This window comes from Choloepus didactylus, chromosome 12 (genome assembly GCF_015220235.1).
Source record: "Choloepus didactylus isolate mChoDid1 chromosome 12, mChoDid1.pri, whole genome shotgun sequence".
In the NCBI taxonomy this organism is placed as follows: Eukaryota; Metazoa; Chordata; class Mammalia; order Pilosa; family Megalonychidae; genus Choloepus; species Choloepus didactylus.
Window position 1 is genome coordinate 90,370,188 of NC_051318.1, and position 15,350 is coordinate 90,385,537.

At 41.0% G+C, this 15,350-nt stretch overlaps 1 long non-coding RNA gene across 1 annotated transcript; it reads right to left on the bottom strand.

The window, feature by feature from the left end:
- Positions 1 to 695: 695 nt before the first annotated feature.
- LOC119507177 lies at positions 696 to 15,029 on the bottom strand. The gene is made up of 3 exons (XR_005211153.1): positions 15,001 to 15,029; positions 4,002 to 4,084; positions 696 to 965 (listed from the first exon to the last, which is right to left on the bottom strand). It is a non-coding gene; the product is annotated as an uncharacterized LOC119507177 (long non-coding RNA).
- Positions 15,030 to 15,350: the final 321 nt, after the last annotated feature.

The following is a 15,350-nucleotide window of genomic DNA, read 5'->3' on the forward strand; positions in this document are numbered from 1 at the left end:
GAACACCATAAAAGGATAAACGAATAGGACTGCATCTCTGTGATCACTAGAATCTCAAGGAGAAAAGATGAATCATCAAAGAAAGAACTTAAACTGGGTGGAGGTCAAGGTTGAGGTGAGGTCATAGGTTCTGATCATAAAGCCCAAAAGTAACAATGATTCAGAAAGGGATTAGTATTAAATTCAAACTAAGGAGAGTGTATCTGGAGTCCCACAGGAAAGATTATCTCCAGAACAGGGACAAGAAGGAGACAGGAACTGGAAAAAGCCAGACTTGGGTGTATATTCCTGCAGAATCAGCAACCGGCTGATTTCTTTGTAATTTGAGTCTCTGGGTAGAGCCTGTCCCCTCAAACAGCAAGGCCTCCAAGACAAAGTAAAGCATTCGATGTATGAAGAGAAGGTTTTAAGTTCTGACTCGGCTTCTAATAGTTGGGTGGTCTCTTCAGAGAAGGAATGGGAAGTCTACTATTTCAAAGGGTCTTAAGCAGATATTTTTCATTACTTCCTTTAATTTCTTCTTAATTTTCTGCCCTGTATCCTTTGAGTCACTTACAGTAATTAGAGGAATTCCTGCATTTTTCTTCTTTATTGTGTCTCCCAATCATTTAGAGCTGGGAAAATCTTGTGAAGATTAAATGAGACCATAGTTCGCAAAAGCACTGTGTGAGCAAATAACTGAATGTGGCCCCACTGAGTTGTAATTGGCTTTGGAGCATTCCTCAGTGCCTTTAGTCTCACCCTCAGATTGCATTAAAATAAAGTGAACCCATAGTGTGACATCATGAGGCTTAGGGATGATATATTTTCCAACAGGTATTTATTGAGCTTGCACTGGGCATCTGGTCTGTGCTGACCAATGGGGCTAAAAGACGAAGAAGGGAGGCTTTGATTCAGGGTCTGTGGGGGAAGCCAGGAGTCATCCAGATTTGAGAAGCTTGAAGTTGATGTAATTTGAGGGGCTTCTAAAAAGAAGAAAGATACAAAATACAAAAAATACAGCATTAAGTATCAAAGAAATTTTGCTTAAAATGAGAAAAGAAATTATAACAAATTTCAAATTTCAAAAAGCTGACAAATACCACAAGCATCCCAAAATCTAAAAAATAACGTTAAAATATTTTTTTTAATGAACTGCCTAGCAAATATCCCTTTCATTTTTTTCCACATCTTTTGCTCTTTGATCACCTTGTAATACAATTTTCTTCAGGGAGACAAGAAAGATAATGCTTTCTCCCAGCATGGCTCATTGAAAACTATTTTTGTTATTGGTAGTTCTCACTAGCATGAGGGCTGAATCATCCACATGCAATTTTATATATCTGAAGATTAGAAGATATTTTTGTACATTTCAAGCCCAGTGCTGGGTACCTCAGGCCATTTTTATTGTGATGTAGTTTTGCCTACCCTTGTGTGTCACTGGGCTGGGTGATTTAGCACCATGGGCAGGAGAAATGTTCCTGGAAGCCATTCCTACACCAGGACAGTTAGCATAACTTACCTATACATAGACACGATTATGAACCACATAAATACATTCCATTAAATCCAATTCCACTCTCCTTGAGCTGGATCTCCAAAATGCCCTTAGCCCCACCAAGGTTACCCAACATGAGGAGATGTGTGCAAAGAAGGGATGTCAGAGTAGAAAGAAACAGTAGACTAAGTAAATTACCATGAAAACATATTACAGCTGCAAATTTTACAAAGATCTATGACCTCATGGACACATGAGACCCAAAGCCTTGGAAGGGGCCTTTGCAAAAGATGGGCCCTGAAACTTAAGTTTTATTAACTTCCAGGTGAATCCACCTCTGGGGAGGCAGGCATGTAACCCGAGTTGGTCAAGACTTCACAGTGGTATCAAACTTTGGGCAGAGTCTTGAAAGATAAAGGGACGTTTTCCAGGAGATCAGTGGAAAGGGTCAGACCTAGTAAGAGGCTTTAGCAAAGGACACAAAGAAGATAGAAGACTGATAGAAGGAAACCCAGGTGAAAAATGATGTTTTTTGAGTTTTAGGGAAAATTTCCACACAGATGGTTAGATGTCCCTGAATATCATGACTAAATGTAGATGAAAGTAGTTGAAAACACGGAAGAGTCCACTCGACATGGCCATGTGATGACTTTTGAATTTTTTGGAAGCCATGTGATGACTTTTGCCAAAGCATTTTCAACGATGTAGTGGGACTGAAGCCTGATTTCAGTGGACGGAGGAGAGAACAGGTTATGAGGAAGCTGACACCTTGAATCTATTCCTTCAAGAAGTGTGTCTATGAAGGAGAGAAGAGGCAGAATGCCATCATTGTAAGAAAGCTCATAGATGAGGGAATCTTCATTCGCATTGATTTTCAATTAAAGCTGAGTGTGAAGAAGCCTGTAAATAAAGCTCTGTCAGGAAGCTGGCAAGTCTGGGCAGATGTAAGCGGCCTCCATTTGCTCAAAATTTCATGTGCAAATATTTACTGCCTTCGCTTGCTTCTCAGAACGATAAAATTTTCTAGAGTAGCTTACCAACTGAGCAGACAGGTAAGTCCTCAGAAGAATTTCAAGACTCTGGCCAAAGTTTGATACCATTGTTATCATCATGTGCTCCATCTTAACATTCTGAGTGGTTCCCCTCACCTCAGATGAGGACTTGCCTATACTTCCACAAGTCATTCTTTTCTTCTCTCACCTCTCCGTCCCTCTCCCCCTAACTTTCTGTCTCTCTCTCTCTCTGCCTCTCTCTCTGCACACACACACCTTTTCTCTTTTTGTGATGTGGAATATTTTCATGCCATTAAAATTCTTTAACGATACGGTTTTTAATGGCTGCATAGCATTCGGTAGCATGGATTAACGGTTACTTCTACTTCTCCTACTGTCTGTTTCTTGATGATTGTTGGGTTATCGAAATCTTTGTTTATGGTGGTTATTTCCTGAGGAGAAATTTCAACAAACTTCAAGAAATGGAATCACTTGAACAAACACCTGCAAATTTTATAGACTTTGACACATATTGTCAAATTGCTTCTGTGGTTACTCCAAGGTTTGATGATAACGATGCACTGAGAGAACACAAGCATTTGCCTTTGGTAGAACACATTTAAATAATACACAAAATGGAAAACCTGAACCAATCATCCCACACGCTGGGGTAGAAATTGCTTTTGCCTGCATTTTCAACTTACTAGGTGAGACAGACCTTGTCTTCACATTTCCACTTATTGTGAAACCTTATTAAGAAAAATTTAACTGCTCTCAGACTCACAGATTACTCTGGTTCCCGGACTGTGATTACTGACCTGATCGGTCAGCGTGGCATAAAAAACACTTCCCAGCAGTCAGCAGATGTGTTGTGCTGGGATCTAGAAACATGAGAAGCACTGAGGGGAAGGCTTTATTCACCAAAAAAACAAACAGGCGTGGCGGAAGTAGAAGGGGCAGCCAGCCTAGGACAATAAGTCTAACCTCAGGGAAACTGGCTGAAAAGACCCATCTACTGCCAAGCACCCCAGGGGTTCCTGAATCCTGGTCTGGGAAAAACATGGGGTGTCTGGCCCCTTCTTACTCATTCCCTGGTGCCTAGGGCAGATGAGAGCCATAAAACAGACGCAGACCTTTCTATGGGCTTCCACTCCGAAGGGCTTTGCCACATTTCTGGGACTCTCTAAGAATCCTGGGCCTCGGAAAGCCTGGGTGATCCATGGGTGTAAAACACAAGCACATCACTAGGGGAAAAAGCCAGCTTGATGTTTTTAACAAAAGCCCTTTTAAAAAACGTCTTGGTTTTTAAAGTGCTACTTCTGCCAAATTGTGTTTATATAGTGGCATCAAAAGCTCTTTAATTAAATCCTATTTCTGGAAAGATGGAGATGAGAAAGATGTGGGTGGGAGCTGTGTTTGGTCACCAATTTTTAGTTACTGCCCTTTGATCATTCTGTGGGGAACGGGCAAGATGACTATGGCACCATTCATTACCTTAAACTGAAACTTGTTAATAATCATGTCTCACTCACTCTGTTAATGGTCATCAGCAAATGACTGGAACTCTGGCCAAAAGGTCCAGACGTCACCACAGGGCGTCACGTAACAGCTGACACTGTTGAGTGAAAATCGTAGTTTGGGTTTAGTGGGTGACTCAGACTTGATTTCCCATGCTTGCCTGGGAAAAGACTGGACATAGGAGGGCTGCTTTAAAATTCTGTTCCTTTTATGTGAAGGGAGGGTTTTATTGCAGCCATCTGGACAGTGAGTTCAGTCCCAGCTCTGTGGGAGTTGAGTCCACCCATACTTACACCTCCAAGGCCCTGGGGGCACCTGGCACTGTTGGCCTCCCAAGACATCCACACACTTGACTTCCCAGTCCAGGTCAGCAGAGAATGAGAGTATGGTTCCAGGAGTTAGATAAAAGTTTTACACAATTTCCAGAAACTTCTCCCTTTGAACTTTTCCCATCATTCTCCTTCTCCTTAAGATGGGAGCAATTTAAAGGCTATGGTCAATGACAAATGACACAGCCTAAACCACCCAGAAAATCCCTTGGCAGACAGAGCAGACTGAAGGACCAAACCTTTCCAGAATATGTCCATATGCATAATGAAACTTACATATTTTGGCCAAATTGACAAGATAATTTTTTTAAAATAAAGTCTACAAAGAAACATACATTGTTTGTTCACTTGAACTGAATATTTTTTCACTGAATGTGTAAACTAATATTTGCTAATCAGATTGGTCAATGTGGTTTTCCTAATTTCAGTCGGTATCACTATCTGTCAGACCCTTGAAGGATGATTAAACTACGTATTCTCAAGGTTTTTGCCTGTATCAAATGTATACTACCCAAGTTTAGATGAATTTCAGTTTTATGTACTGACTTCTCCTCTGGGACATTTTGCCACCCATTTATCAGATCACATTATGCTTACAGAACATGTTATCGTTCCATACTTCCTGCCTGCCTGTTGGTGTCTTGGGGAACCTCCTCATGAAAGCAGAGGATGGAGCCTAGAGGCAATTACATGAGTCAGTTTCCCAGAGGGATTGCAGACAATAATACCTGTTCAAAACCCAATTACAAATTGCAAATGGGACGACACAGGAAAGGGGTGCCAAATTGGGAAACCTACTCGAGTAGGAGCTGGATGGAACCAACGTGTGAGGAGGTTCCAAGTTCAGACAGTGAGGCCCCCAGAGAATTCCCTGAGCCTTAAATTCACAGCAGCTTTAATGGAGTATCTCAAGCCTCAGACAAATGTGTTGGAGGGGTGCTTAAAAAGTTAACACACAGCAGACACAGCCAGCCCAGGGCCATTAGTTCAGAATCAGAGCCTCTCAAAAATTTTACTAAAGAGACTCCAGCCCAAATAAACTGGACTCTTCATTTATTTGAGGTGGCCTTTTGTGCTGGGCCCCAAGGACTTCATGGATATTTCATTAATATCAACACCAATGGTTCCTGATCTCACTGTTTGAAGTTGGAAAAGGACAATGAGCTTAAAAAGCCTTTCTGAAGTGCAGAGATGCTTTGTGAGATGTTTGGAAGCTCTGCAAGAAGGAAGAAAACCCTGCTGCCTTATTTCTGTCTAAACTCTGCCCTTTCCTCTCCTCTTACTCTCACCTTCTTCCTCCATGAGGGCCTCAGAACTGTCACCAGATCCCTCCACTCCCTTAACCCTAACGTTAGGACTTCTCAGATGCGAATGAGCCCATCCACTTGTCCAAATGGGTTCAGGGCCCTTCCCACTCTGCCTGCCTTTACTAGTGCACAGACACTGTTGCAGACTTGTCCAAATGTTGGTTTTGAATCCCTGGCAAAATAGCAGAGTCAAAGCGTGTGTCTCCTACAGTTAGAGAATATTCACTCTAAGAAAGGAGAATGGAAACTTATGCAAATAGAAAAAGGACATTTCTTACATGCTTCAAGAAGGGTAGTGCTCTGGTTTGCTAAAGCTGCCAAAATGCAAAATACCAGAAATGGATTGGCTTTTAGAGAGACGGGGTTTATTAGGTAATAAATTTACAGTTCTAAGGCCATAAAAGTGTCAAACTAAGGCATCAGCAAGAGGATACCTTCACTGAAAAAGGGCCAATGGCATCTGGGGCTCCTCTGTCACATGGGAAGACACCTGGAAACATCTGCCGGTCCTTCTCTCCCGGGCTCTGTTTTCAAAATGGCTTTCTCCAAAATGTCTCTGGGTGTTTTGTCTCTAAGTGTCTCTGAGCTCTCTTCAAAATGTCTCTGCCTTTTATCCTCTCATAGAATATGTCAGTAAACTAATTAAGACCTATCTTGGATGGGCAGGGTCACAACTCCATGGCAACAATCTAATCAAAGTTCCCATCCACAATAGGTTGGCACCCACAAGATTGGATTAAAAGAAAACGGCTTTTCTGGGGTATATAATAGATTCAAACTGGCACAGGTACCCCTAAGAAGGAGCAATGACACTCAATTGTCAAGAGAGAGCAGCTGTGCTTTAACTGCATCTTGCTCAACCCAACGTGGGCTATGTTATGGCTTCATTGGGCAGAGAGAAGGAGGGAGGGAGAGAGTGGGAAAGATACGCGGCGAAGAGGAAAACCCTGGACTTGCTATTGCAAAAGAAGTGCCACAGAAAATAACAAAGCCTGGAGAAAAGTAAAGCCTCCTGCACTCTTTGGCTTGAGGTAGGAATGTGGGAGAAAGATGGACTTTGCAGTTAAAAACTGAACCGAGGCAGTGGAAACTAGTTGTCAGTTAAGCAGACTTGTAAGCCATCTACTGTTTCAATAGGTTGGAGGGTGGATGGCAAAGCGTTCCCTAATGAATTATTTCCAGGGAATTCTTTCATTGTTTGATTCTTTCTCAAGTGGATCTATGATAAGTGGCTGGATTATAATGCTAGGTCAGAGCTGCAAAGCAGCCTAGATCCAATAAACAAATATGACAGAAGACTCAGCAAAGAGCAGGGTCCTGAATTTTCTGCAACAAAAAGAACTGGCAACCCAGGTCCCACTATTCTGTCAGTTTTTACAAAACCATGACTACTTTGGAATTGACCTTGGAATTGACCCTTAGTTATAAACTTTTTGAATAAACCTAGCATAAAACAAAATTAATTACTGAGTTATTGGGCTCAATACAAAAATATTATTGATAGCAAAGCATTCTAGTTAGCATATGTGACAATATTATAAAAGTCAACCAGTGACTTGGTGAACTCTAGTTAAAATTATGGTTCTCTTAGACATATGATCCTCACATGAAGTTTTCTTTTTTGGAGATAGATTTGAGAGCACTTAGAAACTGCTTAGACAAGGAGTATGATGTCAACTATGGGATTTTATACATGAGTGAGCAGGGATATCAAGTTTTCATTAATGGAAATTGTAAAGACCCCAAGAATTACTGTCTCGAGAGACAGCTGATTTGTTACACATTGAGTCTGAGAGGCTGGTAAGACACCAAGTTAGAAATGGTATGTTGGAGACAGATGTACCTTGAGGAAAGTTTTGGGAATTTGTCATATGGTAGAAGCCAAGAAAGTAGATGTGATTAAAAAAAAAAAAAAAAAAAAAAAAAAAAAAGATGGTGAAAGAGTAGAGAAGGATAAGAAAAGAGAATCAGGGAAAACCAACTCTGGATGGGTGGGCGGAGCATGCGGTCAACAGTGGTTCTCAGGTCTTAGATGGCCTGTTGCCCCATTATCTCTCTAACCTTGTTACCTATGACCCTCCCTCCCTCCTGTCCAGCACACAGGCCTCTTTGCTCTTCCTTGAACACACAGGCATGCATGCCCCACCTTAGGACCTTAGCACTGGCTGATCCTCTATCTGGCACGCTCTCCCTACATACCCACATGGCCTCCTCTCTCACGTACTTCCAGTCTCTTCTCCATTGTCACCTTCTCAATGAAGTCTACTTGACCACTCTTTTGAAAGCACAGCAACATTCCCTCTACCTGAACATCACTGACTTCCTTTCTCTGCTCTACTTTTCCTTTTTTCTCTAGCACCTATCACCTTTCAATATACTAGCTAATTTACTCACCTAATATGTATGTCGTTTAATGCCTGTCACCCCATCACCACCGCCACCTAAAATATAACCTTCATGAGGGCAGGGATCTCTATCTATTTGTTGCTCTATCCTACATGCCCAGAACAGTGTTTTGTATGGAGAAAACACTCACTGTTTGTTGAAGGAAAGAATGAAAAAGGTCGGACTGTGCTGAGAATGTAAGGAGAATGGGACTTGAAGTGAGGTCATTGGATGGGTTTTGATAGGAAGTATGTGGTAACCCTAGTGAGGGCAGCTGCAGAAGAGTAGCTGGGGGGTGGGCAGGTGAGATAGGGCAGGGGATGTGGAAGTGGCAAGGATAACAGCACCTAAGTCATAGAGCAATTTAATGTGTGGACACAATATTCAACACTCCTCTGCTGCAAATGTCGGCCTCAACTCTTTATGAAGCTGCTATTGGAAGACAAATCTAAGGGCACTCACCTCGAAGGTAATCCCAACAAACTGGGCTGTGTGGAGTTGCAGTTTAGAGGGCGGGATTTGACCTACAGTGGATCCAAATTCACATTATAATAAGCTGTTCTACATGGGATGCATACAGAGTGTTCAAGTACAAGCTATTTTAAGACAAGTCAATTTTTGCAAAATCCAAACCTACAAATCATGAGTCAAGGGTGATGGATTTCAGATAAGGGAGGAAAGGGAAGTGGGAAACTGAAAAAGCAACTAGGGCTTAACAAAAAGCACAGGAAGAAAACAGCAGGGAGAAGACAACCCCCTGCTGAGGAAAGGCGACAGTCTGGGCCTGCCCCAGAGAAAACAACCTCATCCAAGGACCACATGGGAGGAAAGGCATGGGGAGGAGGCAGTTCTTGGAAGTTAAGACAGCCAGAAGAGAACAACAAGTGCAGTTATAGAAAGACCCACAAGAAGGGGATCTGCTGGAGGAGGGAGTAATTGGAACTTGAGACTCTGAATCAGCCAGAAATTGAAGAGTCAAAAAGGACAGGGAAAGAGAAAGATCTGAGAGCAGCCAAGGAGGAATTAAATCCGTTTCAAGAACATGCTCTGAGGACACAAGAACATGCAAGGCCATCATGGTGTGAGAGCTAAGGAGGAACTGGAGAAACAAAAAAAGCAGGGAATGAAAATCAAGGTAGATCTTTTTTTATGAGAAACTGAGAAGTATTCAAGTGTGTGTGGAATTCGTTTGATGATGGGTCATTAATTTGTTCCCTTGTGCAGTGCATTTGCATATATAGTATATAAACACCTTGTGAGGGTCAAATGCAGAGCTCTGAGGCCTACGAGTGGTGGGTGGGGGGTGGGTGGACAGGGTATGTCTCATTTAGAATGCGCACAATGTTCACCTAAGGATTCAGTTGTGTTTGACCCTAGAGAACCTGGGGAGTGGGCTCACCCAGAGTCCATCCTGGTGGATGGTGGACCCTCTCGGGAAAATTCAGAATCCATTTCATACTGGGGATATAAGGCTTGATCAACAGGCTAGACCAGACTGATGTTTTGACTTGGAGAAGGAATTATCACCTTTGCTTGATATCAGCAGTGGGTAGCACCAGAGTGTTCAGCAGTTGTGGGAAGTGTCTTAGGTCTTGGCAGGGGCCTAGCTTAACAACTAGACAAGAATGATGACAGTTGACATTTATAGAGTGATTCCCTGCCATGTACTGGCTAAGATCTTTATATATACTTCATTTAATAGTCATGATCCTATAAAGTAAGTATTTCTGTTACAGAAATATAGGCCTAGAGAAATTCTAGGCCTAGAGAGGTTAGCTATTGTGCTTGAAATCATAATACTTGGTCAGGGATTAGAACCCGACTCTGACACTAGATCTCAGCTCTTGGTTGAAGGTGGAGATAGAGGGAAATGGTGGATTCCTCACAACCTATGAACTAACATGAGCTGACCTCAGGAAACTCCTTGAAATTGTCTAACAGGACTTTAAAGTAGAAGTGGGATTTCTGAAATGTCACATAGAGAAAGAAACAGGAAAATGCTATTTGTTTTTGTTGCTGTGACTTTAGATTATACTCCCAGATGGTGTGGCCTGGGGTGACTTGGAGTTACATGAGGTTGTGACCAAGCTTTGGAGAGAATAAACTATACAAATATGTGGCACACTAGAAAAACACTGAGCTGGGAGCAGGAAATTCTAGTTCTAAGCTTAATTCTGCCAGTAATTTGCTGCCATGCCTTGAGAAATTTCCCTTCACAACCTTAGCTGCCAGTTAAGTAAAATAAAATGGTTGCCTGCATTGGACATTGCTGGGAGTGTCCCTTTCTGGGAAAGGATTTTCCAGAAGACACAAATAATGGGTCTGCAGGGGCTTTCCAGGAAAATGGAACAATGGAACACACCCTACAGAACTGAAGACGGTGCTCAGCCAGTTTTGGTCCAATGGCGAGAGCTGAACAGAATGGACAAGCAAACCACACTTATCAACATTTAGCTGCTCTCCACTCTGTAAGATCTGCCTATGAAAAACAGAAACATAATGTCAGGCAATCCAGATAGCTCCTCACTTGCTTCTGAGCTTGTCCTGTATCAGCTACCCCTTTCCACTTCCTCCGCAGAGCTCTTTTCCACATGTAGTTTGGATGCTGCCAGATTCATGTATCATAAACTGCTCAAATAAATTCCTATAAATGTTATCTTCTCTACTATTTTATTTTAACATACCTCACATGGAAAATGAAGGTGTCAGTAGATGATTCCCTCTGCTCTAAATTTTTATGATGTGAAAACTGTACAGCTCCAGATGGCTCTTAACTGGGTGACTATAAGTCTTAATTTGCCTGGAATAGGCTGGTTTACACCTTTTGTCCTGGCATAATAACTAATATCACCTTCTTTCATTCTCAGAAGTGTGCCAATTTGGACAACTGCATGGTCACCCAGTGCTTAGCCAATATTTGTTCTATATGTTTTTTTTTTTTTGGCCAAATCAGATGCAAGTGAAATTCTGTCCATGGTCTTGCACTGAAGACCAGCTGACATTACTTCTTGCCAGCAGTGGGGCCTTGGTGGCTGGTGTGTGAGTTGCTTGGCTCCTGCCTGCAGCCAGCTCCTCTCACAGCTTCTCACCTCGGGTCTTTTGTATGAAGTGTCCTGCTGTTTAAACTGGAAAATGATTTCTTTTTGCCTTTTGGCTCCCCTAAAAGAAAATTACATTAGCTGAAATGCAAAGGGAAACGTCTTTAATGTAGAGAAAAAAAGTTTGATATTGTACTATCAATTCAAGGACATACTATACCATAGTAAAATCATTCTTAGTTATACTTATACTAGATTTGATGCTTTTTTCATCAAATTACCTAGAATCATAAAAGAACTATATCAATACCAAAAATATAACAAAAGTTAATTAAAAAGTATAAAGCTAAAAAAGCTAGATTGAGAAGTAAAATGTCAAACCAAAACTCCTGGCAGTCTACTGTGGGTCTTTCTAAGCTTGATATTTCATCCTCTTGATATCATGTAAGAAAATTATTTCAATCACTACATGAAAAAAAAAAGAAGCTTTCACTGTTAAATAAAATGCTATATTCTCCTTCATTCATTCAAGATCTATAAAAACTAAGCATCAAAAAAGAGAAAATAGTTTTACCTTATTCTTTTCCATAAGTCAGACTGCATTATTTAACTAAGTTTATACTATTGATTTGCTTAGCAAAACATTCCTTCTCAGATAATGAAATGCAAACTTTAGCCCACATCAGATTAAATAATCCCAAATTTTCTGGGTGTAGTTTGGAAATTAAATTATCAATCAGTCTATTTCTTTAATTTGTGTTTGTAGCTACCCCTACACTACCTTTCTGGTTAACCTTCAGCTATTCAACCCAGGAAATGTAGTATGTTAATGATTAAACAAACATCACCAAATTGGCATCCTAATTGAAATTCTGTTTCTGCATGCTGCTCAAAGGTTGGCAATAAACAAAATCTCAGTAGCAATTGCTAGCTTTCTGGAAAAAGGTAGGGTTCAGAAGAAGTATTGGGGGGAAATTGCATTTGTTGCAAACCCAATTGGCCAACTTCTGGCTGCTATTAGGACCCTTTGGGACAGTATTGAGAGGGGTTACTAGCTAAGCAATTATATTCCTTGGAACTTGCCAACCAGGAACTCAAAAGGAAGGCTGTGTCCTTGGTGCTCTGAAACAAAGATGTCAAAGTAGCCTGGTGTCCCTCCACAGCCCTCGCTCCGGGTCAGGAAATAACCCGCAGAAGGCCCAAGGCCTGGCGGGGACTCTGCTGGTTCACACCCTAAAGAGGAAGAAACCACCAGCAACTTTTATCTGGTTTAGTTCCGAGTTTAAAATATCATCCCCCGTCTTTGCCAAAAAGGGAGAACTTGATCTTATGAGCAAACAGCAAAAGGCATTTTGCATTTAAAAAAAATCTGTTTGGTCATTTCTTACAGTTTCCACAATTATCTTAATTTGAAATGCTAATGATAGGACACTTTTACTTTGTTTCTGAGACACATATTAAGTAATTGTTTACTCTATTATCTATTAAAAATCCTTCTCATTTGATTATGAAAACAATAAAAGCAAATAAACATCTTTTTGCCTGGTGTCTGGTTCAAGACATTTGACTTTTAAATATGGGCCTACAGAAGGAAGAATGTGTTTGCTACTTTCTGAGCCTGGGACAATGCAATTTTGCTATGTGCTTGTTCAGAGATACTAGAAATCTTGGAGACTTTCTGCCTTCATAACTTTTATTTTCTTATAGTGAGAAACAAAACTAAACTATGTAAGTAATTCTGTTTCATGGAAATCAGGAAAGAAGGGAAGGTGGGCCTCATAATGAGCGTGGACTGTGATTTCACATAAACCTGAAAGGATGCTAAGAACTGAGAATATCCTTGGAGAGGAAATTATCACATCAAATTCTCAAAAACATTTCTGCCTAACTCAAAAGTATGTAATGTGACCAAAACAAAAAGATAGCCCATTTTGAGTCACAAAATTGACAGATAAAGCAAAGAATTGATTCAATGCTTATTAGGCTTTGTTAAAGGAATGGGGAGGAAATTCACTGAATGAGGTTAGTCAGTTGAAGAGGTAATTTTCCTGATTGGAAGAAAATTATCAAGGATGAAAAAAATGGCGGGGGTGGGGAGTGGGAAGAAACTATTTTGACAAGGTCTTTTTTCCCCCTCTAGTCTGACCTTGAAAAGAACAGATCAGAGAATAGGAAAAAATAGTCAGGAACTTTCCAAGATGCAGAAACAGCTCTCTTTCAGAGAAAGGATGAGCTATTCCTGAGACTGAACAGGTGAAAATACAAAACCTTCAATACTTTTCCCATTGGAGGGAGAGTAAGGAAAACAGCAGAGGGAATTTAATCCCCAGCTACTGGCGGTGCCATGGAGAGGATAAATGTCTAGGGCTTGCTTGGGATTAGAAAGATGCAGGTGGTGAATTAAAGGTGAGCCAGGAGGGGAAAAGAAAGAACACTTGGTCTACTTTACAACAAGTAATGGCTTACAGTTGAAATGTGATAAACAGATCACATTAGAGCTAAGTGTGTTCGTATAAATTTTATTCTGTATTGATTTGCCTTATGTATGTGAAAGAATTTTATATTAAAATTAAATTGCTTTTGACAACATAACTTTTTTTTTTAATTTTAGAAAGAATAACTGGCTTTTTCTGCTTCTCCTAGTTTTTTCTAAAGCTGTCTGCAGAATCCCTGTGCCCTATTATCAGACACCAGTATTTACTCAGTAACAGGAACTATAATTTCAGAATCAGTCCATTTTCAGTAATCAGCCCCCATAAGACTGGCCTGGAATATCTGTAGCTATAAGTGGCCTATCACATCTGTAGGGCAACTGCTAAGCCTTAGGAATAACAAATATCCTCTCAGATCATCATACAGGAAAGAACGCAAGCTTTGGATCCAGGGTATCTGGACTCAAATCCCCATTGCAGAGGAACTAGCTATGTCACCTGTAACCACCGTGAGCTTTCAGCTTTCCATCCATATTAAGTGTAATTACTAATAAGCTATATTGTTAAGCTGTAGGAATTAAACATAATACATGCTAAGTGCCACACAGCGCTTTAGAGCCTTGGTAACTGCTCAGTACTGTTATTACTGGATATCGTGAGGCCATTTATATTTTCAGAAATACGAATACTAGATATATGGGGAATCTTAAACCTGGTGATTTGGAAATTCCTTTCATCACCTAAGTATAACATAATAATACAGCATTCTTGAAAATGTTTTTCAGAAATATTAAGGACTACACAATGTGTATTTAAACTAAAAACATTTGTTGGTGTCACCTAGGGTGACCCACTGTCCTAGTTTGCCAGGGACTTGGGGAGTTCCTGGCCATGGGACTTCCAGTGTAAAAACTGGGGAAGTCCCAGGTAGACCAGGATGAGTTAGTCACCCTCGCCCCACCTCACAGGTATCTGTCTCTTGTACTGTAACTGGGTTCTCAATATGGGGTCCTCGGACCAGCAGCCTCAGCATTACCAATAAATTTGTCAGAAATGCAAATCCTTGGGCCCCATCCCCAAACCTACTGAATCAGCCACTCGGGGGGTGGGGCCCAGCAGTCTGTTTTAGTAAGTTCTCCAAGTGATTTTCAGGCATGCAATATGCTAGATTTGGAGAAACACTCGTCTATAATATGATTCTTATGCAATACCAGGACATTTCACAGAGCAGGATAGAAAGAGGCAAGGTCTTGTACCTATTTCAATGTTTGAAAAACCTATGAGTCAATATTTTCATAGCTTGTAGTTCCCATCATTAAAATTCCCCAAAGCCTCTATCACTTCATCTACTGAGATCTGATAGTGAGTAATGAGGAATGAGAAAGAAGACAGAATAACATAACCAGCACAATAGTTCAGCTCAGGAAGGAAGTTGCATCCAGTTAAAGTTTTAAGGGAAGGTTGGGCAAGGAGAGTTGTTATGCAAACTAAAATGTAGGTTATAGTCTAATAGCTCCCCTACCTTTGCGAGATGTCACACAGCCATTATGCAGGACAGGGCTGGATACTAGAACAGGAAGTGCATGGGTTGGGTCAGATAATATGTCTGGAAGGAAATGCCCAGGGACCCTCCCAAGTTAATGTCATTTTAGTTGCTCCAAGAACCAACATGTCAGTTCCTCAGGAAGGCTCAAGTTACTTTTGCAAAGCAAACCAGGGGAATTTTCATGATACCTATGACTATGTAAGAGTTAGAATATTTGAATCTCTAGGAGGCAGGATTCTGTTACAACCTCATTTTAACCCATAACATTAAAATCTCCTTGGCGGGTAACAGTTTTCTCAGTGAAGGGCTACCTTTTGTGGGAGGTG